Source organism: Ambystoma mexicanum, chromosome 1q, assembly GCF_040938575.1.
Source record: "Ambystoma mexicanum isolate Mex_15411 chromosome 1q, UKY_AmexF1_1, whole genome shotgun sequence".
In the NCBI taxonomy this organism is placed as follows: Eukaryota; Metazoa; Chordata; class Amphibia; order Caudata; family Ambystomatidae; genus Ambystoma; species Ambystoma mexicanum.
This window is the reverse complement of record NC_090922.1, coordinates 594137367-594162802: the sequence shown is the minus strand read 5'-3', so window position 1 is coordinate 594162802 and position 25436 is coordinate 594137367. Positions and strand designations below refer to the sequence as shown.

Here is a 25436-nt window from a genome sequence, read left to right as displayed (position 1 = left end):
ATTATTTATGTGGCGCGTAAGAGGTGTTGTTGAAACACATTTCTTCATTTGCTAACGGAGTAGAGGAACTCTAGGTCTCCGTTGTTTCACGCACCAATGTGACCCGTCTCTAATTCAAGAAATAGAACCTGGTCGCAGGGACGTGCAAATTGATGTGATCCAAAAGTTCCTCATTCAAATCTCTCTCTACGACTAAGTCGAAGGCAACGGCGAGTAAACCGGCGCCATTTTCAAAGCCGTCTTCGACACTGTCGACGGCCGCTTCGACTTTGTTGCATCCTTTTGGCATACAAGATAAGATTTACAAACCTGTCTCAAAGAGACTTTTTTAAGTCTATGTGCCTCATTACGAGTATGGAGGTAGCCATGCTGCTTTTAGCGGCATGGCTACCCCCATACCGGGTACCAGGTCCGGGTTTCAGAAATAGGGAATTAGTGAGCCATTCTGACCTTGGAGGGGCGAGTAAGTCCCTTTCCTGGAACCCGGACCCGGTGGAGGATGCTAACAGGCCCCTTAATGACGGGCCCATTGTTAGCATCCTGGTCTGCTAGCGGATCCCACTAAGGATGCCTGGTTTTACCAGATGTCCTTAGCAGGACCCGCAAGCAGACCTCGTAATGAGGCGGTTGATGGATAACGGCGCCGGCATCTCTACCGGCGCCGTTAACCCTCTACCGCCATCCTCGTAATGAGGCCCAATGTCTTCGATCTATAAGGAGGAACAACCCTCCGAAGAGGATTCCCTTCATTTTGTGTTGCAATTTGGATCCCAGAATATGCCAGAAGAGCTCATTTCTGAAGAGTCGAAAACGAGACACCTTTGTGATACTCTCCAGTCGGCTAGTGGTCTTGATACCTTGCCTGAACTGGAATTTGTCAGGCCTGACCCTTCTGAGCATGCAGATTCGTCCTATAGAAATTTCATGACTAGGGACACAGAGTATATGGGTTGGAGCAGAGCTTCTCCTACATATGAACAGGATGACATGACTGACATCCAATACCAGGGCCCTCAGAAGGACCCAATTCTGCCCTTCCACAAGGCCATTCAGAGGAAAGTCACTGCAAAATGGGAGGCCCCGGAATCTGGACCTGCAGTTAATAAAAACTTTGCAAGATAGTACAGGCCTTCAAGCAGCGATCCAGAATAACTAACCAAGCACCCCACACCTGAGAGCTTGTTAGTTCAGGCTGCCACATGAACTCCTCTATCCCCCCAGATACAGATGACAAGAAGGTAGATGCCAGGGCACGCAAGGTTTTCACGGCAGGAATATACCAATGTCACTTGTACTCTTTCCAGATTCACTTATATCCTGTGGGACTCTATTGTCATGGCAGCTGATGACATTCCAGAAGCCGAAGAAAGAGGCGGCTTCGTGGCTATAGTTAAGGATGGAAAGGAGGCAATGGGGGAATGTCTCCAGTCAGGTTTGGATACTGCTGACAGCATCAGCAGATCCATGGCTGCTAGCACCATACTACGCAGATTTGCGTGCTTGCTGAAGTCAGGGTTTGCACCGGCCGTGCAAGCTAGACTGCTCCACATGCCCTTAGACAGCTCGAGGTTGTTTAGCAGCAAGGCGGATGAGTCTGGAGAAGTTGCAGACCTCCAAGGTGGCGGCTAAATCCCTTAGCGCCTCCATTCGACAACCTCAGCAACCCTATTCAGGCTCTTCTTCCTGGAGGGGTTGTTCTTTTCGTTTCTATTCCTCAATTGGAAGAGGAAGAGGACAGGCCGGACAAAGGGGACAAAGAAGATTCCCTCGTAGTGTACGAGGAAGGGGTGCTAAATCAGCCCCAGCAGCGTCAACTGTACCTTCAGCTGCTGCTGCAGCCGCCACTCTGAGGCCTTGACCCACAAGACCTTGGTGGGGGGCAGAATTTCTCAGCATCTGAACGAATGACAGGGCATTACTTCAGATGCTTGGGCACTGGAAACAGTAGCCCATTGTTACTGCCTTCCTTTTCAAAAAAGGCCTCAAGATCATCCACTGGGATACAACTCTGTCAAAACTCTGGATCCGCTCCTTGGGCACGAAATGTTTATCCTGCTAGGGAAAGGTGCAATAGAACATGCACCTGTAGCGGAGAGGAACAAGTGTTGGTATTCCCCCAACTTTCTAATTCCGAAGAAGGATGGAGGATTGAGATCCATCTTGGACTTAAGAAACTTGATCAAGTTCCTCAGGAAGGACAAGTTCATGATAGTTATCCTTTCTCAGATCCTTCAGGCTCTCCAACTCCAAGACTGGTTGGTATCATTGGACCTTCAGGATGCTTGCTTTCATGTGCCAATTCATCTCAAGCACAGAGTACCTGAGGTTCACAATTGGCAGTTCTCATTTTCAATTTCGAGTTCTGTGTTTCAGGCTGACCTCTGCCCGAGGGTTTTCACCAAGTTAATGGCGGTTGTGGCAGCGGGTTTCAGGAGAGGGGGGGGTTCAGGTCTACCCCCACTAGACGATTGGCTCATCAGGGATTGTTCACCTAAACAAGCCCTGGAACATCTCGGTATCATCTGCAACTCCCTTCACAGAATGGGCTTCTCCCTCAATTACAAGAAGTCCCTGATGATACCATTCCAAAGACTTCAACTCATTGGAGCAGTCCTGGATACTTCCTCGGGGAAAGCCTCGCCTCCCGAGGTGAGAGCTCAACACATTGAGCAGATGGTAACAAAATTCCAAGATGCCCAGCATCCTCCGGCCTTCGATTTTCTGAGGTTGCTCTGTCTCATGGCATCCTGCATTTTTCTGGTGCCAGAGGCCCGATTGAGAATGAGATCCCTTCAATGGGCTCTCAGGACTCAGTGGTCTCAATTTGCAGGGAATATGTCAGACCAACTGCAAGTCCTGAGCAGGGTTGCTCAGGATCTTCCATGGTGGGCTTACAAGGACAATATTCTCAAGGGAGAATCTTTTTGGCAACCATGGGCGGGATGACGGTAGTGACGGATGCCTCACTCATGGGGTTGGGAGCCCACACCAACGAACTGACAATCAGCGGTCATTGGTCTCCATCTGAGTCCAAACTACATATCAACCTGTTGGAGCTGAGGGCAATCAGGCTAGCACTGAAGGCCTTTCTGCCATCGGTACGGGGAAAGAACGTCCTGATAATGATGGACAAAACAGTGGCTATATACTATCTCAACAGGAGAGGTGGTGTAGGGTCACTACCACTGTGCAGAGAGGCAGTGCAGCTCTGGTTCTGAGAAATACAAGAAGGAATCTCTCTATCGGCAGTTCACCTAGCCGGAGAGCAGAACACAGTGGCGGACACTCTGAGCAGGTAGAGCACAGTCTCCCATGAGTGGGAACTAGCTCAGGAAGTCCTTCAAGAGATCTTCACCCTTTTGGGAACCCCTCAAGTGGATCTGTTCGCGCCCAGTGCCAACCGGAAGTGCAAGCTGTACTGCTCCAGGGAATTTCCCCCAAGAGGAGCTCTAGGAGATGCATTTGTGGTGGACTGGGAGTTTCCACTCTTGTATGCGTTTCCTCCAGTCCCCATCATTCCTCATGTGATCAGGATGTTGAGAAAGTTCAGGAAATCCAAGATCCGGATTGGGCCGGGAGGATGTGATACCCAGACCTTCTGGACTTGTCCATCTGTCCTCCAATACGTCTTCCACAAAGAAAGGATCTTCTCTCGCAAGAGGGAGGTTGGGTTCTCCATCCAGAGGTCAAAACACTCAGCCTTCACGCATGGTTTCTTAGCGGCTGAGATACAAGGATTGGGACCTCCCGGATGACGTAATGGAGATTTTGCTTTTGGCCAGAAGGCCAGCAACCAAATCCTTGTACCAGTGTCGTTGAAATAAATTCAGCAACTGGTGCAGGGATAAGAATGTGAATCCATTCCAATATGGCACACATACGGTGCTTTCTTTCCTGTTGCATTTAACCAATCTGGGGCTCCAGATTGGAACCATAAAGGGATACCTGGCAGCGCTTTCCATTTTTAAGTGCTCCTCAGAAGAGGATTCCTATTTTAAAATCCCCTTGATGGTACAATTTCTAAAGGGACTAACTAATGTATACCCTCCAGTTCTATTTAATGTACCTGTTTGGGACCTAAACCTTACATTAAATTTCTTGACATGTATCCCATTTGAGCCTTTACATTCATGCCCCTTAAGGCTCTTTACATTGAAAACAGTCTTACTTCTCGCAATAACAGCAGCCCGCATGGTGAGTTGCAGGCTCTTTCTTGTAACCCTCCTCATACTGCTTTCTATAAAGATAGTCATCCTCCGGGTAAAACCTTCTTTTCTACCGAAGGTAGTCTTCGACTTCCATTTGTCGCAAAAGATGATGTTGCCAACTTTCTATCCTCCTCCTCATTCAGGTAAGGAAGAGGAGAGATTGCATATATTAGAACCCGAAAAGGGCTCTATGTTTTTACATTTCAAGAATGGCTAAATTTCTCCAGGTTGATCAACTTTTTATTGGGTATACTGGCCCCAAATTGGGCCTGGCAGTCACCAAACAAACAATATCCAGATGGATTATCCTGGCCATTGGCGAATGTTATAGACTTGCGGGTAAGGGCTCGCCGGAAGGCCTAAGGGCTCATTCCACAAGGCGCATGGCAACCTCTGCGGCTCTTCAAAGGGGTGTCCCAATAAATGACATCTTTGCAGCGGCCACTTGGTCGTCCTTTCATACATTTGTCAAACACTACTGCCTTCATTCTACCTCCCGGTCAAGGAGGACTTTTTGCTAAGGCTGTCCTCCATTCGGTCCATGATTAAATTGATTGATATTCCCACCTCCAAATTGTTACTGCTTTGGGAGTCTATCATAAATTGGGGAATACATGGGAGGACACAATCCATTCGAAGAACAAGTTACTTACCCCTGGTAACCTTATTTTTCGATTGGATATTCCTCCCACCTACTCCTCATCGACCCTCCCAGCCTACCCCGCCGTACAATTTATGTATATTGCACTCTACGCTTTCTGAGAGCCTACGGTCTTGGGTACGCCTGGTTAATTCCTCTAAGAAAGGGAAAGGAAAAACAGACCTGAAGCCACCCGGCGCTGCATGCGCTATTTATACTGACAATGACCTTGACGCTCGACAGAGGCCCTCGAGGGACACGGACGTGATGAAATCGCATACAGCACCCTCTGTCAAGAGAACATTTTTTCCAAAGCAGCAAAGCTGGAGGGATATAATATCATAAAATGAGGAATATGTGGGAGGAACATCCAAACGAAAGAACGTTACCTGCGGTAAGTAACTTGCACATCTAGCAAAGTTGCCTTTCCAGGTTCCCCAAGAGAGTAGACCCAGTCATTGAACAGTCCGATCACGCTGGCAGAGGTTTCAATGTCCTAAAGTATCTTCCTAAAAATAAAGTGATTCCCCGCTGTGCCTTTTCGGCTGTATTCTTCCAAATATAGGGGTGTTTCATTGTCCTACTTAATCAAGTTATTCAATTTATTTCTACAACTAGAGAAAGTAAACCTCTCTATCCATGAAGCAGGTATGTTGCGTTTGCCGATTGCAGTTTTAAATTATGGGGCAAAAATATATATTAAAATCCTGCAAATCGCCTAGTACTGCTTCTATTGAAATGAATCCATTGTGATCAAACCACTTTTGGGTGACAGACAGATGGTAATATACGTAGCATAATTAATGCGTTGTTGTAAGTCAGACATAGGAGACAGACAAGAGGACATGTTTGAGCAAGATAGTTTATTAAACAACATTTTTAAAAAACCTACTCTAGGCCCTATTTCTCTAATGAATTCCCTTTGCTAGACAACAACAAACAGGTGCTCATCAGGACGTTTCACAAGAACACAATCTGCTCTGACAAAGCTATGTTAACCTATTTCTGCCACACCACTACAGAAAGAAGGCCTCACAACCCTCCAACCAGTCCCTGTATGCAGCTGCATACCTTCTTTCCAGTGGTGGGACTCAGTACTGAAGTCAGATTATCTGGCCGCTGCGGATCCGCACCCTCAAGTTCTCTTTGGTCTGCACGGTCGGCTATCTGCTTCCCTTCGCCCCATTCGGGACTTCGGCATCTACACAATGGAACGCTAGTACTTATTGTTGCTTCTTCGCTTCCTGCCACAGTGGCCCCTGCCTTGTTGAGGTCTACGCCTTTGTCAAAGTGACAGCATTCCTCGCAGTAACCTGGATCTCCACCCACCACATCCTCTGCTTGGCTCTCCATTTGTCGAAAGGACCACCTCCCCCCTTCCCATGTAACCAACAAACATTGGGGTCTTGTAAGGCAGGTGGGATGGAACCCTGACTTGATATGATATGGCATTTATAACGCGCCTATACACAAGTATTTCAAGGCGCGATGAGGCAAGGGAGGGGAAACAGATGGAGGACAAAGACAACGATCTTACTAGGCTTAGTGACATTGAGATCACGCAAGTGCCAGGAGCAGGGGAGGATGGGCAAGTGCTGTAAAGGGATCAAAACAACAAGTAGTGTGGCCAGCAGGTAGCAATTGTGAGGGTTAAGTGCAGACAGCAGGTGTCCAATATGTGCAGGTAAGGGGACTGTAGGGTTGCAGATACAGACCCAAGTGCAGGGGTAGCCAGGAGGCAGTGCGGATGTGCAACTGGGCCGGCAGGTACCTGGGCCAGAATTCAGAGAATAGCCAGGTGACCAGTGCAGTATCAGACAGGAGATCAGCAGGGGAGAGGACGAGAGAAGGCAAAAGCAAAGAGAAAGGTCTTGAGGTACTTCCGGAACCGAGGGATGGTTCTGCTCACATTTCAAAGAGGCAGGGAGGCACCAGCTGAACAAAAGAGATCTACCCCCAACTCGTTGCTTGGAGAAGCGACTGACCCTGAGGCAGTTGGAGGCGGAGGCGCAAGGAGCTCGAGTAGGAAGATATTTCCAAAGAGAGAGTTGGCGGTATTGCGGTCCCAGACCCCAGAAGGCCTTGTGGACAATGCAGAGGGGCTTGAACTTGATCCTTGCAGCCAATGGAGAGATTTCAGGGCTGGAGAGATACCATCCCTGGGCTTGAGGAAAATGACAAGTCTCGCAGTCCTGTTCTGGATGAGTTGTAGAGGGCGGAGAGTAGAGGCAGGCAGATTTAGAAAGAGGCGGTTGCAGTAGTCCAGCCTAGAGAGAACCAGTGCTCTAGAGACAGTGAGCTTCCGGGGAAGGTGAGGAAAGGAAGAATACCTCTGAGGAGGTGTAGTTGGTAGGTTGACTTATGTCAGGGATGTGAGGAGAGTGTGGAGTCGAAGATGACCCAGTGGTTCTTAGCCTCAAAGGTGGGAGCAGGAAGGGGCCCAAGGGAGGCCGGCCAGAGAGTGACAGTAAAGGAAGGTGCAGGTGTGCCGATGAGGAGAATCTCCATCTTACTGGCATTAAGGCAGAGATCATTGGCAGCACATCACTCCTGGATTGCAGGCAGACAATCTGAGATGAGAGAGGGAGAATAAGTGGTAGAGAGAAGCCTGAAAACGAGCTGAGTGTCATCTGCATAGCATTGAAAGTTGGGGTAGAGAGCAGGAATGAGGTGCCAGGTATTGGTTAAAAAGCCAGGGAGAAAGGTTCGACCCCTGGGGAACACCACAGGTAGAGAGTGAGATTGAGGAGAGGAATGACCAAGTTGGACCTGGGAGGGTCAGTCCGAGAGGAAAGAGGTCAGCCAGGGCCTGACCAGTGATACCCAGGTTATCACAGATGACATTGTTGACCATTTCAAAAGCAGAAGAGAGATCAAATAAGATGAGGACAGAGGGGTGATTAGCATCAAGGTTAGAGAGCAGGTCTTCACGGATGTTCAGGCGAGCAGTTTCCTTCTTCTGGCTGCTCTGAGGCTAGACTGATGGCCCTGGAGACAACCAACAGATTCAGTGTGAAGATTAAGCTGGGAGATGCCCAGCTTTTCCAAGAGTTTGCTCAGGAAGGGAATGATGGAGATCGGGCGATAGTTAGCCGGGCAGGAGGGGTCGGCAGAGGGTTTCTTGAGAAGAGTGTGCACAAGAGAGTGCTTCGGGGGGAAGGGAAGGTTCCAGCGGCGAAAGAGTGATTGCAGAGGTCGGCCAAGGCTTGAGCGAGAGTGTCAATGTTGTCCTTGATGGTTTTGGAAGAACAGGGAAGAACCTGTCTTGACAAGACTTTCATAGATCAGACTTGTCTAGAAACCTTGTCATGGGTGAACGGAGGAAAGGCAGCGAAGGGGGTGTAGGAGAGGAGGCCGCAGGGAGGCCGGAGGTAGAGGAGAGAGTAGCGGGAGAAGGACGAGAGATTTCGAGAGGACGAGAGGGTGGACAGGGTGGACAGGATGTCCTGGGTTTTAGAGATGAAATGAGAAGCCAGGGCCATGCAAAGGGCCTTTGAGGGGACAGGGGAAGTAGGGACTGCAGCAGGATTGGCCAGCTCCTTGCAGATTTTAAAGTGTTCGGCTGAGTTGTTAGAGGCCGCAGAGACGTTGGGATGTGAGCTCTATTCTTAGTGAGGACAGAGAGCCGCTATTGCCTTTGGAGCAGACGGCAGGCCAGTTTGTCAGAGGAGGCACAAGATGCCAACCATTTACTCTCAGCCACCCTACACTTGCGTTTAAGGGTGACAGGGTCTGAGTCATACCAGCAGTTACACTTGGCTTCAGGCTTCAAGCGGATCCTCATGACAGGAGCAAGTACATCTAGAGTATCAGAGAAAGAAGAGTGGAGCATGGAAAGGCCTGTGTCAAGATGTGACTCAGACAGAGGTGGAGGAGGGGGAGAGAAAGTGGCGGCGAAAGCCTCAATTGACACACGCTTCATGGGTTGGATGACCGAGAAGGTGGGTGACAGTGTGGGGGTTGGTTCGGCCTGAAGGGTAGAGGGAGGGAGGGAGGGAATGAGGGAAGGAGGGAGGGAGGGAGCGAGGGAGACAGATGAGGGGAAAAGGAGAAAGTGATCACTCCAGGAGAGAGGAGTGGTGAGTGGGTTAGCGAGGGGGAGGGTCTGAGATCAGAACATGCAGTGTGTGCCCCGCAGAGCGAGTCGGGCCAGAGGGAAGAATAGAAAGAGAGAGGGAGAAGAGAGTCGCAGAGGTCATGAAAGAGTCCAGAGGAGGGAGAGGGAGCATCCAAGTGGATGTTGAAGTCTCCAAGGAGGTGGAGTTGAGTGGTCAAGGCCAGGATGGAGCAGGAGAGGTCTTCCCACTAAGAGGAAGGAGGTGGTCTGACCAGGTAGCCGGTAGATAGTAGCCATGGTGAGAGAATGGCCAGGACAGAGAGAGCCTGCAAACGAGGCATTCGAAAGAGGAGTAGGCTTGCATAGGAAGGGTAGAGGCAGGAATCCACACCGGGAAGATCAAGGCTACACCCCCACTTGAACGGTTAGATCTGGGCACGGAGAGGATCTTGTAGCCATCAGGGAGGAAAGTGTCAAAGCTTGTGACCGAGCTGGCCGTGAACCATCGGTGAGACCAAAGGCATCAAGGTTGAGTTCTTCCAAGAGACGGCAGATGTCAGAGGAGTGTTTGACAGTTGAGTGAGAGTTGAGTGGCAATATGGAGAAGGTTGCTACTCTTGAAAGAAGGGAGGGGTACAAATCAGATGTACTCCCTGCAGAGGTGTAGAAGGAGCCAGAGGGAGGGCAGAAGAGGATCGAGGAGAGGGCAAGGTAGCCAAGAAGGAGGATGAGGACACCAGAGAGGTGGACAAGGGGGAGGCAAGGAGGCTGTAGTAGGGAGAGAAGGGACAGCAGGAGAAGAAAGGAAATTGATGAGGCACGGGAGGCATCTATCAAAGATGAGTAGGTTGGCCTGAGGGCCTTGGACGCAGACCGTGCCATTCAGGTAAACATGAATGATGACCTTAGAGTAGTGGAAGGACCCCAGGAGGGCCTCCCACTGGGTGCTATCATTAATTGGAGAGGAGGAAAAAGGAGAGAGCACAGAGACCATATGAAGAGTGCATAGGTCTGGAGAAGGAATGACAAAGAGGGTGTCGGTGTCTGGAGGAAGCACTGCTATATAGGTATCGGCGATAGGGAGGCCTGGGTTGGAGACCAGGATATCCTTTTTGAACTTCTTCCTACCAAACTTAGTGAGAAGGGCAGGATAGTCAATAGAGAAGCAGTTAGAGAAGATATGAGAAGCAAAGAGCACCATAGAGGAGGTGGGGGAAAGAGGAGAGAGGAAGAGGGGTGGAGGTGAGGCGTGGGAAAGAACGGTAAGTGGGGAGACACTAGGGCCGGACACAAGGGGGGGGGGGTGCAAGCAGACGAGACCGAACGAGACAAGAGCAAGAAGTAAATAATTAAACTGAATGAGACGAAGAGCTCGGAGGAAAGAGCACAGCAGAACACAATGCAGTAAGGTGAACAACAATCACGTTACCAAGGCATCAAGAAACAGAGCAGTCGCCGAAAGAAAACCTAAAAGAGGGAAGAGCACAGCAGAACAACAGAGAGCAATATACAGCAGAACAGAGCAGTAAACGAAAGGAAAACCTAGGAAGGGTATCGTCTAGCATGCTTACCTCCCAAGTACCAAATCGGAGAAGGGACGAATTCCCTGGTTTCGTCACAGCAAATAATATTGGTTGACGGGCTAAAAAGCCCTTCACTTTATTAGCACTAGACGCACACAAAGCTTTTCATTCAAAATTTATTTTGGCATTTAAAATCAATACAACACATGTTACCTTTGTTTTACATCACATTGAATAGGAAGAGTTTCCCCAGCCAATGGAACAACTTGATAAACATTTAATCTATTGTTGGAACACTAACTTCCCCTACCCTCATTTAATAGTCTTATCTTACAGGAAAGATAAAATGATTACCTATCACAGCCCAATCTGACCCCAACCCCTCCCTTGCCGATTCAAAGTATACATTCATCTTCTCTTCGCTCGTAGAACACTAAGGGTACTATAGCATGACATTGTGAAATCTGGGTGGTGCAAGATCTAATCATACTGTACTCCTCACCCGTCGTCTGTATTCCCAATGACAGCCAGCCGCATAACCGAGACCCTCCACCCTTTTTCCATCCATGACTATTCGGAAGCCCTTCCATATGTCTGATTGGTTCTGCTGCAGATGGGCTGAGGCCATTTATACTCCTCCCTTTCATGATGCATCGCCTTGCCATTGGTCCGGCCGATATATTAGGGAGGGAGGGTTCTTCATGATCCATCTAAATGCAAGCCGCCTCTCAGCACGAACTATAGCTAGATTAGTCGATCTGGGGCTTGGAATACTTCGGGTCTGTGCCTAGAATCATTCAATGGGCAACAAGCTGGACCGGTATCCCTCCAAGACCTTCGAGGTCTCCCTCCATCTGCTTCCAGAATACTGAGGACAATCCCATATCAGATGCAGTAACTTATTGGGATGAATCCGATGGTGTCATCACTCCTTTCCCGGCAGTGACCTCTCCCAGGTGACGGCAGCTGCCACCAGAACCTGACCTTGGTGTTGGCTATATGAGAGAGGCTCGCATGGGGGGCAGGAGGGGACAGCCTCCGGGAGAATGTCATGGCACCATTGGATGAGACATTGTATCCCGCTTCTTCTTTTGAGGATACCACATCCAAGCCCAATACCTCCCCTCATCAACCTAGGAAGGGTCCTGAAGACCTTTTCGCAAGCTCTGTATGTAAGCCATCAAAATCGGACGTGTTTTTTAAGACTCATAAAAACACCTCCTCAGACTCTACCTATAAATCATCCAGAGCTGAATTGCCCATAAAGCTCACTGAAAACACTTATCAAGGCTGTACATGCAAGTTGTCAAGAATGGACCTCCATTCCCATAACTACATGAAAACTGTGACGGGGAAGATGAGCAGAGTAATGCAGATCAAAGAAGAACAGGAACACCGGCTGTGCTGTAGTTGTTACGAGTGCATACCTGTAGTCAGGAGATTTAAATGGGCAAAGCAGCTGACTGAGGCATGCTGCTGAAGGGAGAAAGCTGCTCCTCTCACTACAGACTGAGAAACTGTGGGGCTGGAGAGAGTTCTGTGGAGCCGACTCGCTCGAGTACCAGAAAAAAGGAAGCTGGCCATTAGAGGGAACACACTGTGGGGATGCCAGAAGCCAATGGAGGGCACCTGGGCATTTGCAGGTTTTGGAAGGCAGACTTTGCCTTACTGAAGCCCGAAACGAAACAGCAGATCCCAGCAGGAACTTCGAGGGGCAGAGAAGCTGAGAAACTGAGGCAGCAAGAAGGAAGGAAACACTGAATGACCACAACCAGCTTAAAGTGGGAGAAACAGAGTACACCAGCAAGAGCCGGCGAGTACACCCAAAGGAAGCAGGGACACCAGGGCCTATTGGCAGCCATGCCAAACCCAAATAATTGTTAATGAAGCAAGAGAAAGAGCAGGAAAGCATTTCTGTACAAGGGACAACGGAACAAAAGTAAGACAATTTCAAGTTTGTGAGTGCATGCAATACACAAATAGGAGAAGTCCTGGCAGGATAGCATACCAGGCAGATATATTATCAGATAAAGTTTGGAAGTGTGCGCAGAGCCAATATATGAAAATCCCTGGCAGGAGAGTATACCAGGCAGTTGCAAGAGTGTGCATATAAGAAAAGCCCTGGCATCAGAGTATACCAATTGACAAGGGGGGTCCTGGGAGTCTCTCTGCCAGACATTAGTCCTGGTTACGAAAGACTTACCCAAAGTCTTTAGCTCACTATCTTTCACAGAGAAGAAATATCCCAAACATATCAGTCTTTGTCCTGCCCTGGGGCAGTCCAGCACCGAAATGCTAGGCAATTTTCCTCTGAACAAGAGTACCAACAGCATCCCCAGACACGTATTTCGGTCTGGTTGGACCTCATCAGTAGGGAAGAGCTGCGCCTCTCTAAGAATAGTGAGCAAGGGGTCCACGTCTGGATTCCCCTAGTAACTTACGGTGAGACCCAAAGTTACTTAAATATGCAAATTGACAAGGGGGGTCCTGGGAGTCTCTCTGCCAGACATTAGAGCCTGGTATAAGTAATAAATTGGTCTCTATGCACCCCTGTCTCATCCTGCAGCTTCTGGAATCCCAACGCCTCCCCTTCCTGCCATATGTCTCCAAGGGTGGCCAATCGCATGGTTCCCAGTACCTACGGACCGCTTCGAACAATTGGGAGTCGTCCCAGTATAGCACCGCCAGCAGGGCCTGCTGGAAAAGGGGATCTGGGTCACCCACCGTTCTCAATGTCCTGCGCCATACTTCCCAGCCCAGCTTCAATAATCTCCCCACCTTCGCCATTTTAGTTTTGCGCAGCCATACTGTCTCCATCAAAAAGTAAGGAGCCAATTCACCTTGCAAAAGCCTAACTTCTGCCGAGTCTTCGGCAGACAACCACCTAGCCACATACAACTGTCCTGCCATATAATACAGCTCAAAATTCGGTAGGTTTATGCCCCCCTTATCACATGTGTTCTGTAGTTTCCACAGGGCCACCCTATTTCTGGAGTTGCCCCATATGAAGCCCCTGCACATGCCATGAAGTTTCACAAAAAAGCCTTTGGAGATTAGGTACGGGACATTCACAAAAAAGTGCAAGAGTCTGGGCAAGACCACCATTTTGAGTAGAGCTGCTCTCCCCATCATGGCTAGGGGTAATTTAGACCAGAACACCATGCTATTCTTAACTCCCTCCATCGCCTTCTCTGTGTTATGTTTGTGCTCTGTCTCTATATTGTGGTAGATATTTACGCCTAGATACCTGAATGTCACGGTCTGCCAGGGTATCTGCAAGACGGGCAGCCTCTCCAATGGGGTGCTCTTGTACCTTCCCAGAGGGAACAAACTGGACTTTCCGGGGTTCACCGATATGCCCGAGAGGGTGGCGTATCGACCCATCACCTCCAACACATATTGCAGGTTCTCCTCCGGGTAGCGCAAGTAGAGAAGCACATCATCTGCATACAATGATATCAGGTGTGTGCTCCCTGTCGTGCGAATCCCCACCTCCCCGTATTGTTGCCGCAGGCATATTCCCAGTGGCTCTAATGCCAGGATGTATAACATGGGTGACCAGGGGCATCCCTGTCTGGTACCCCTGCTAAGTTGCCGTTTATCTGAGATTGTGGTTCCGGTTTTGACTCTCGCTGTTGGGGTACTGTACAACATCTGGACCCATCTAATATATCCTGCTCCCATCCCGTATCCTTTCAGGGTCGCCTTCAACCACGGCCACCGCACTGAATCAAAAGCTTTCACTGTGTCCAGCGACACGATAGCCAGCTTGCTCGAGTCTCCCTCAGTTTGGTCAATAATATGGTGTAGCCTCCTGTGGTTATCTGTAATATTTCTACCGGGGACATAGCCTGTTTGATCTGGGTGTATCAATTTACCAATTACCCTCTTCAACCTGTTGGCTAGCACTGCCGTGAGTATCTTACTTTCCTGATTGAGCATAGACAAGGGCCTGTAGGATCCGCATTCCACGTCTGGTTTGCCTGGTTTCAGGAGCGGAATGATCACCGCCTCGCGGAGGGACACCGGCAGTTCCCCCGCTCATATGCGTCATTAAACATGGCCAGCAGCGGCTGGAGTAGCTCCTGCTTGCACGTTTTATAAAACTCGCTGGGTAACCCATACGCCCCAGGCGCTTTACATGTGGGCAGGTGTTGGATCACCGCCTCCAGTTCGTCCACGGTGATGGGGTGTCCAGGTCCGCTCGCTCTAGGTCATTCAATGTGGGCAGCCCTATGTCCTCTTATCGTATCCAGTATATCTTGACTCATGTCCTCTCCCGTGTCCTCGTATAATCGTCTGTAATACTTGAGGAACACCTCATTTACCCCTTCCTGGGTATTATGGATTTGACCCTCTGCATCCCTGATCTCTCTGATCACCGAGCGGGGGGTCTCATTCTTGTACAACCAAGCCAATAACCTACCTGGCTTATCCCCTCCAGCATGCAGCCTCTCCGTGTATTTCTTATAGTTCAGTTTGCATAATCTGTCCCAGAGTTCACTACAAGCTAGCTGTAAGTCATTTATTTTAGCCCTGTTCGCACGGGTGGTCCCCTCATTTCGTATCAGGTCCTCAAACTCTCTTTCTGTCTCTTGCAGTTCCCGCTCAATACCCCCTTGGAACCCTTTGGATTTATATATCGCTACTCCGCGCACCACCACCTTGAATGCTTCCCATACTGTTCCCACCGAACTTACACTGCCCGTATTAATTTCAAAGTATTCCTCGATGGCCTCCCTCAAATCCTCTCGGAAGCCCGCATCCTGTAGAGCCTCAGTCCTGAGCCTCCACGTCGGGATCAGTGCCCTGGGGGGTTGATGTCACCACTCTATGACCAAAGGCGAATGGTCGGGCTAACTACCAAATCTCGGGGGTAGGTTGCCACCTTCCCGTCGCTCCTACTACCCATACTATCACGCATGATGTTAATGCTATTCAGTTCCAGCATGCAGTTGATACTCTATATTCCAGTCCAGCCAGAGCACAAGGTCCAAGGGCTACAAATTCACTTAAAACTCCTGTGTTCCCAAAACAAGTCCACCTTCCCACTTATCCCCTTAAAGTTCATGGCACCGACTCCTCACTTGTCACGCTCGAGGCGATCTCAGTCAGCCTCCTGTTCCGGACAGCATGCAGGTCCAACCACGACGCCGCCTCCTCCGGAGTGTCAAAAAAAGCGCCTTGCTCTTATGCAGCACCTTTAGCCTTGCCGGGTACAGAAGCATATATTTGATGCCCGCAGCACGTAGTCTCCACTTGACGGCCACGTAACTATACCTTTGCCTCTGCACCAGCATCGTATAATCTGGGTACGCCGTGATGTTGGTGGATCCTGTCTCAATTGTCCCGCCCTTACGGAAATATTCCAGGATCTTCTGCCTGTCTTTGTAATTCAGGATCCTTGCGATTATTGGCCTCGGCGGAGCTCCAGGTCGTGGCCTCCTCATCAAGGCCCGATGGGCCCGCTCAACAGTAAACCCCTGTGAGAGTTTTTCTGCTCCTATCCCCTGGAGGATTATGTTTTCTACATAGTCCATGGGGTCCAAGCCTTCCTCCCCCTCGGGCAGGCCGACCACACGTATGTTGCTCCTCCTCGCTCTTCCTTCCGCCTCCTCCACTCGGTTTTCAAGGTTGGCGACCTGCTGTTTTAGCACATGGACCTCCTTTGCATTGCTCGTGCTGACCTCCGTGTTGACTTTCACTGTGCTTTCCAGGCCACTTGTTCTCTCCGCCAATGCATGGACATCTTGACGCAGCAGGGTAACTTCGATTCCCACAGCGTCAATTTTATTTTCCAGGGCCGTCCGCAAGTCTGCCATTGCTGTGCCTCATTTGGTGCTCAAATCCGTTATGGCCGCCAGGACCTGACGGTTATCTCCTTCTGCGGCACCATCAGCGGAGGCCGCGCCCGTGCTTTGCGCCGCTGCCGTGGGGGTTCGCTGCGTTTTCGCAAAGACCTCCATTGTGGATTGTTTGGATTTGGCTCTGAGTCCTTTCACAGACATCTCACGATTCTCAATCGTATCTGCTCTCCACACTACGATGCTGATGTGTCGTGCTCTGGTCCCTCAAACGCTAGGACGCTAGTTGCAGCGGGTTACGTTGTGCTGTGGAGCGCGGCAACGTATTCAAATGGGCTGTCTTCTCCCATGTATTCTGCTGCACACAATCATCCATGCGCCATCAACGTACATCAAGGTGCCACACAGAACTCAACAGCTGCTCACCTCCTTTGCAATGGCCTAGTCGCATGTAGGTTGTGCCAGACTGGGGTATGTCCTGGTAATAGTGTGTTACACACTTGCATGTCTCAGCCATGTCAGCTGCCGGGCGCGGCTGCAAATGTCTTTACTCCAATCCGTGGCCATCGCCCGATACAGTGACTGCATCAGAGGGACGGCAGTCTCGTTTCGCTGCCGCGTCCTGCTAGATCCCTTTGTTTTCTGGGAGCGCTGCCATTTTGGTGTTTTCATCCGCGGCCTCTCCCCAGGATACTATGTGTCCATTCGGCTTTTCTTCAGTCTCCCGCGAGCCGCTCATCCACTCACGTTCTTCCCGTCACCTTCCCACACGCTTGTGTGTGTTTTGCTTCCAGATTAAAGTGAAATACATGCGTTTGTTGAACGGATCAGGATGTCGGATCACGGAGCACACAGGGCTCACAGTCTATTCCATGGCTGTCCTAGCCACGCCACCCTACTGACAGACCCTTAGTTTTGGTTATAGGTAGGGAAACACCTCTTGGAACAGGACCAGAGAAGCATTTCCCCACCCCCTTTTATTTTAATAAGTCTTTAACTAAAACCATGACTCCCTTGTATCAGAGTCTCATTCCTGGCTCCTCACATTATCTTATCATCCAGTTTGCCACATGAACCGGAAAATAGCTGTTCAAATAATTGTGTATTTGATCGGTGATATGTAGCATGAGAATCCCATAATTTATCAACATGTAGCTCGCATTTATGGCAACCTTATTCATCCAGAAGGCATAAGGCTCTCAGAAATGTCCTTCCTGCAGATCTTGCCTACCGCCTCCAATTTAGAGGGCCCTACATGGAGATAAATGTTTGTAACCACCTTTGTAGCCCCACCTGCATGCAGCATGTGTGCAAGAAGGGTTCTAGTAGCGTCCGACATAGCTACTTATTCAATAAGGCGGCAACTCAATAAAAGGCCACAAGCAATGGAGGACGATTTCCAACCCCAACTTTATTCTTCTCTGTTCTTCCTTGTAGTACTGTTTCCCCGCCTCACTGCTCCCTACGTCACTTCCTTCCTCCCGCTTTCCCCCTCCCTCATGGTCCCTTTTTTAACAACACTCACTCCAATACATTACTACATGTTCCCCCTCTTTAAACACCAACCCATCTATTCTATTTCCTCAATGAGTCTCATTGGTTTCTATCAAATCATATATCATATAATATATTTTACTCGCGCCGGGCCACTCCTTTCTTCAGGAACCATGATCATCTCATCCTTGCTCTGCATCAGCTAGCTAACAGTCACTTTGGTAGGAGAAATGCCCTCTTTCACTACCATCATCTGCTATAAAAAGTATTCAGGCATCCCCATCATGTTCTTGAAATGGGACGAGTTTCTCGTGATCTCTCTTCCTCCTTCTCTTGTTGGGGTCACCATGGATCATTTATTCTTTATTATCGTCAATGGTTTAGGATGGCAGAGTCATGTCTTTGCTGCATCTTTGTGATGGCTGCATGACCACCTGTTCATCTATGTCAAAATTGGAACCTTTGTGCTCCTTCTGTGGTTGGCATATCATTTCATCTTGCGTTTTGCATCCTTGTCCCTGTCTCACATATCTTGATCTTCTGTGCAATGATCCCTTTCTGCTTGCATGTGTGGCAAAGGGTTCTAATTAGGCAGTCAAACGTCACCTCTGAAGGACACTTTCCCGTAGAGCAGTGTGGCGTGTCAGAGTAGTCTCCCAGTAGTCTGTATAAAACTTGATCTAACCGCTAACCGGTTAGCTGAAATATTTTAAATTACCTCTTGATATTAGCCATTAATCACTCAACCATTTTGTTAGGGAGAATTGTCATAAATATGCTAATTCCCTTCACCTTAGAGACCCCCAGCAACTTTGCTGGATTTTAAGGACTTGATTTTTTACCTAGAAAGAGTGTGAGCCTTTTTTTCCCACTCTTTCATGTATTTTGATGTGTGTTTTACTCTTGTGTTCTTTGATTATGGACTTTTAGATAACTCCATAGGCATCATCTTTTCATGTGTGTTAAACAGCACCCTCATTGCAGTGACACAGGGATGTCTTTAGACTGCCAAAAGGTTTAAATACCTTCTCTGGGATAAACTACTGTTCCCAGAGAATGTAAGGTTAAATTGACTTTACTAGTCTTTTTAAATTCCTAGACCCAGCACACACTATCTTCCTATAGAGTGCTGGAAGGGTTACCTAGTATCCCCTGTGTCTACAAACTCATGTAGCAGTCAAATGCTACCCTTACCTGTCAAAATGGCTGGTGGCAGTGGTTTTACAACGAACTACCATGATTTTTCCCGACCGCGAACACCAGTAGCTAAAAATCGCGGGAGCCATGTTTTTCAAGATGGCGCCTTAACCCCCTTTGTTTAAACAGGTCCCGGTCTGCTTTTTTCGCCATTTCTTTTTGGAAAGGTCCTTCTAGAGTTTGTCTCTGCATGCCAAACCTGGTTTGGTCCCTTTGTTTGTACACCTTTGGTGGGCTTCAGGACTCAAGACCGCCTCTGGCGCTTGAGTGTCTGGAGTAGGCAGGAAGTGAGGGAGGTGCCCGAAACTCCCTGTGCTTAGTGTCCTAGGAGACCCAAATGCACTCTGGCGTGATTGGCTGGCTGACTGTCTGGCAAGGACAGCCACCCTGCTGGGTGAGTGACAGCTAGGCTGGAATGAAAGGGAGAAAACTGTTTAAAAGGTGAGTCTCTTGGACTGGAAAGCAGAGTCGACCACTGGAACGAAGGAACCAAAGACGAGCTGGAAGAGGACGGCTGCTGCAACTCCTGGACCGTTGGTTTGCCCAGTGAAGCCCTGCTGCAGGTCCGAATTGCCAAGTTCATCTCGACAGAGAAGCCCCTGCAAAGACGATTTCTTCCTTTGAGTTGGTGGGACCAATCAACTCGTAAGCCACCTGGATACCATTCTCAGAGCTGGTTAGGATTAACCAGGGGAAAGGACACCAGCTTGTGTGCTTGACTACAGCTAGTCGAACCGAAGATCTTCCATTTGCCAGCTTGTTTGACCAGTCCCCATGCAGTGCAGGAGTCCCCCGATGTCCTCCGTCTTCTCCCCATGACTGAGGCTCCAGAACAGTGAGATCTGCAGGAACTACCAGCAGCCAATGTCTTCAGCTGCATCTTTTCTTCATATTAAGGTACTGTGCCAACCCGATTGAGAGAACTTACCTCGCGCGGTGAAAGTTTGTGAAATTTTCCCAACTTGCAGGCCTAATCAGCTTGTGACCCAACATATGATTATTTTTCGTACAAACTACTTCTGAGAACTTTGGCAAAGACTTTACTGTTTACCACAAGAACTGCTCTTTCCTATCCAAGACACTAGCCCATTGACTTTGGCCTAGGCCTATTGAACTGAATCGAGTCCTCTAGTGAACTGAAACTATGTGCACTGCCTCAGAAAGTATTTGTGATCTATTTCATTAACGTGTGCCTTTGTACTCCTATTTAAAGTGACTGAAATGCCATTTTGCTGTGTAACATCCTTTTACTGCTCACATTCCCTCTTGAGATGAGCTTGGCTGCTCATCTCGCTATCAAAAACTGTGTAGTACAGACTTATACCAAAGGTTGGTTTTGCTTACACCTGTAGTCCTAATTGTATGTGGTGGTCCCAGAGGGTACTGCATGCAATTCTGCCTAACACATTTCATTTGCCTGAGGCCACAGCAGCGTTACTCGGCAGACTGAATTCCATGTAATTTGTGAAGTTCTAGAAATCTTGTCCTGTGAGCGGGGTAATATTATCTGATTTCCCCTTTTGAGGAACCGCATAGGCCGTGGAGATTCTATCAAGCGCTGGGGGGATGTTGGCTGCAGCCATTGATGATCTGATCTGTACTTAACGGGAACCTCGAGTACTCATCCACCACCACCAGAACATATGTTTCCTCATACATCGGTCGAGAAAATCAATCGCAACAATGTCCCACACACCGATTCAGGAAGGGGTGACCTGCACAACGGCTCAGGTTTCATGGCTGACATCCCCACACAACATGTATGGCAACTTTTCAAGACTTCCTCCACTCTTGTATCCAACTGTGGAAACCACACCTCCTGCCAGAGTAATGGTTTCGTAGATGCCACTCCTCTGTGCCATTCATGAGCCAACTCCAGCAGCTGTCATCTAAAGGATAGTGGGACGACCAATTTATTGCTTTTCAGGAGGATCTTGTCCTCTGTTCGGAAATGCTCATTCCTTACATACATAACGATTGCATCTTCCTCCTGTATCTCACTGCTAGCCATTTGCTTGGCATGCTTCCATTTTCCTTGAGGCACGCATTGGCCAGTATTTGAAAAGGCGATATTCCGTTCAGATGCATGTTGCAGTGTGGCCATGTCCAAGCAGGTGGGCGTAGCTTGGACTATTATATAGTTAATGCAGCAGTCCACGATTGGCCTCACACTTTTGGGTGTCAGTGCAGGAAGTCAGCAGGGTTATCTTCATTGCCAGGCCTGTGAGCACGTCATAGTTCTGCATCTGCAGACCCCAACAAGCAGTCCTGGGTGGCATTCAACTTTTCGGGCTCCCATAGAAAGTTAATAGTGCCTGATGATCTGTATAGATGTCTTCCCATAAAGGAACAAATGGAAAAGTTCACATGCCCAAACCACAGCCAACCCTTTTTCTCTGCCTGGGAGTAGGTCTTCTCGTGACGGAGAGGCTCCTGTTGGCATAAGAAACCATTTGTGGTGCAGTGTTTTCGGATCAAATTGTGGCAGGACAGCCCTTAAGCCCATGGGGCTAGCATCAACCGTCAGTTCCGTACATCTATCTGAGTTAAAATAAGCCATGTCTTCCTCTCTGGGTCAGACTTGCTCAGGCACATACGCAGGAAAACTCCACTCTACCCCAATGTAGTGTTCAACACAACTACTTCTTCAATAAGGCAGTAACTCGATAAAATGCCAAAAGCACTGAAGGACGATTTCCAACCCCAACGTTATTCTTCTCCGTTCTTTCTCGTGCTATACTGTTTCCCCACCTGCCGGCTCCCTAAGTGACTCTTCCCCCCCAGGCCCCTTCACTTCATGATACCTTTTCTGATCACGATATGGATAGCCATTCTTTTCCACAGTACATGACGGGTTGTGTGTGAAAGCACCTCTTTACTAATACTTCCACCTCAATACACCTCAGCTTTATTCTGGGTGTTGCTTTTCTGTTGACCGCACTGATTGTACATTTTCAGTGTTTGTTAGGAAAGATTTCTCTTTACTGCACCTTTCCTTCCATCTTTATGGAACCCCCAAACATGTTGCTTTTATTTTTGAATCTGACCTGTCCTTTTTGCAGTGCAGTGAAGCCTTACGCTTCATTACACTGGCTTTTGCTCCTATGTTGTGGGGAAACTGATATGTCCTTCAGGCTGTCAGTACTGGGAAACCTTGTTTCCCTTAGTCGTGTTACTATGTTACTACTTTTGGTTACTTTTGTATCACTTGTGTGTGTGATACATTTTTATCATTGTACAATGCAGCTTACACTGCAGTACAATGGGGTGCATTTTGGTTTTGCCCTAGACTAACACTTAGAGGATTTTTGGTTACTCTAGGTGTGCTAAAAGGATAGGCTGGTGGCAGCAGTGACTTCCCTACTTTTTGGGGATTTTTGTTTTAGCTTTACCACATTTGCTACTAACTGTGGCTACTGGTCAAACATGGCCGTGCCACAAGACTTTTCAACTGTTCTTTTGCCATCTTGTCTTTTAGACTTCTTCCTGGCCTAAGAGGCCAGGAAAATCCTTATAAGGACTTCCAGTGCCTGGGAAAGCAGGGGCTTTTGGCAGGCTACTTGAGGGCTGTGTGTGTTTGCTGGCAGGATGTGGGCTGGGTCTGTCTGACTCCAATCCACAAACTGGATCCAGTGTGTCTGAGCAGTATGCATGAATGTCCGCCCGCCCCACCCCCGCGCGGGTGTTTGTGCGCTAGTCCTGCTTTTGGATAGTGGGAGTTCAGCTCTTACCTGGCTTTTAGGATAAGAAGAGGACCCCTGCACCCATTCTTGAGTGATCCTGGAGGCACCTGAAGGAGCCAAGTATCCCATCCAGCTGTGAGACCTGCAAAGAAACCTGAGACCCGGCTGAAAGAGGCCTGCAAACCAACTTCTGTCCTGGAGGAACCCTGTCTTGCTCTTCATCTTTAGTAGTCCTGCGAAGGAGCTACGACCCTTGGAGTGAAGGGACCTTCCATTCCCGACGTCTGCTCGATGCCCTGCCAAAGGAAGGCTTCAGAAGTGCCCTGGAACGGTCCTGTGGCTGACCAGCTCAGTTTTTGGGCTACCGTGCTGCCGAGTCACCGTACCAAGTCTTGGCCTGAAACTTGGGGGATCCTCAGCTGGCCCTGCAAGACTACCAAATGCCAAATTCCAGCATCCAAGCATCAAGGGGACCCGAGATAGAAGGGAAAGTCGGGCCGCGGCTGCTGAGTCCTTTGGCGTTGTTGTGCACTGTGAACACTATCTGAAAATTGCTTACCTGACCTGAGTCCAGTCCTGAGAGGGGTGCTGCATCGAGACACCAACCGGAGATCAGCTCGAATCTGCAACCCCTGGGAATCAAGGGCTCCAGATTTTGGCAGGAGAAACAATGGCGGACACTCTTCCTGTGTTCTGCCAAGTCTGGGGAAGAATCCAAGTTCGGGGGGTAAGTTACAGAGTTTCTAACCTAACCCTATACTCCCATTATAAGTCTATGGGCTTATAATAAAGCTTATTTCTAACACTTTTGGCTTTGCCATAGCTTGCTTGTGCAAGACATCTGACTGTTGGGTCAACTTTTGGGCATTGGTCTACTTGAACTCTACCCCTAAAACCCTTCACTTGACCCCAGAGACCTACCTGCATTTTTTCCTGCACCCTAAATTCTGTTAAACTGTATCCTGAACTATTGGGCACAAGGCCCCAGGCAACTTAGTCTTAGTTTGGGATCATCTCTGTGGACCTTTTTGTGCATAATACTTTTCTAACCTTTCCTTTGCAGAAGTTTCTGATTTGTATTATGCCCTATAACAAAGTGAATGTATATATGTATTTAGTTTGATAGTGTTGTGTGATAAGTCTACCTGCTTGTCGTCATTTTTCTATAGTGTGTTTTGGCCATAAATAAATAACTGTATTTTTATACATCCTAATTAAGTGTAATCTGTGATTCCCATTGTGTGACCTCATTGTGGACCCTTTACAAGTTCACCCCCTCTGAAGAACTTAGCCGAGACCGTCTGTTACTGCTACCTAAACTGGTTTGGCTACAGCTTCCTACGGTTGTTCCTGTCACAACATAGGTTGGCCTTTTGTACATCTGTCCACCAGTCCAAAGTATAGAAAATCAATCTTAACAGTGTTCCTTTAATTTCTCTTGCGCATGTCCTCGCTCATGCAAGCAGACACTTCATTACTTCTTTTGATCTTTCCCCTTTGGTTTATTTGTGGGAGAATCCTGTACCTGTTCATCCCTCACCCCCCAATCCACCACGCCTCACTCCTCACATCCCCTCTCAGGCCCCCCCACACACTGCCCCTCCCTCCCCCTTCTTCCCCTACTTCATCTCCCCCTCTCTACTCCCTCTCCCCTCTACTCCCTCTCCACCATTCCCTCTCCCCCTTCTCCCTCTCTCTCCCGCTACTCCCTCTACCCCCTCTCTCCTTCTCCGCCCTTCTGCCTCTCTCCCCCTTCTCCCTCTATCCCGCTACTCCCTTCCCCCTTCCCCTACTCCCTCTCCTCTACTCCCTCTTCACCTACTCTATCCCTCCCTCCTACTTCCTCAAAGAACCCCTCTCCTTCCTTGACCCTATGTTGTGTTATTACAGGGAAGACCCCTCTGCCCCACTTTGCTCCCCTGCCCCCAACCCTTATCCCACATGCTTGCCTGTTCTCCTCTGCACCCTTCCCGCAGTGCCCCCACCTCTTTTGCGAATGTCATGCTGCTGACACTTATTCATGTTTTTGCTTATAGCACAAACCTAGCTGAGAGCAGGAGCGCACTTTAAAATAGTGGAGCGCTTGCTCGAGAACACAGTTCCTGTCAGTAGTTTACCCTGGTCAGCTTTTTCCTACAAATTGTTTTCTGTTAAGGGCATCTTTTATAATCTGTTTTTCAGATATCTCTTTTTGACCAGGCCTTTTTACATGTGGTTGTCGGAAGAGCAGAGTCTTCTGACTCGCCTGGTTATCCTCCTTGTCCTCTTCTCTTCACATCCTTAACTAAGCCATATTTCCAAGCTCCAATACCTGTCCTGCTGGCTTCGCTCGGGCGCTCGTCCATTAAGGTATACTTCACCCCTCCCCTGACCCCCAAATCGGCATATATGTCTCCTATCTTATTTATATTCTTACCCGATATGCCATTTCTATTCCCTGCAGCCTGGCACAGTTGTCTGGTGGCTTCCCTAGGATCTGGGTCCTGCTTGCTCAAGTGTACCTCTTTTCAACTTGTTAATCAGCACTGCTGTTCTTACCCCTCCTTGCCCCTCCTGTCCTGGCTCTATATGCACAGAACCCTCCACTGTACTATAGAGTGCAGCAGTACAGTCAAACGGTATCTGTGAAAGTCTGGCACCTGTAGCTTACCTTCCTTAAACACCAGACGCATTGTGCTCCAGACAAGTCTGTGTCTTTCCTTCCCACACTGGTTGATTAATAAGTTAACCTCAACGCATTGGGCATTGGGGATGGACATCATATTTTCAAATGTGTATGTAGAGGTTTGGGCAGAATGACCATTTTGGCCAGAGCAATCGTCCCCTCTGG

The 25436-nt window shown here is 48.8% G+C and overlaps 1 protein-coding gene across 3 annotated transcripts in view; it reads left to right on the top strand.

The window, feature by feature from the left end:
• Positions 1-25436, top strand: part of DARS2 (aspartyl-tRNA synthetase 2, mitochondrial) — a 530183-nt gene that overhangs the window by 435400 nt on the left and 69347 nt on the right. The window lies entirely within an intron of this gene.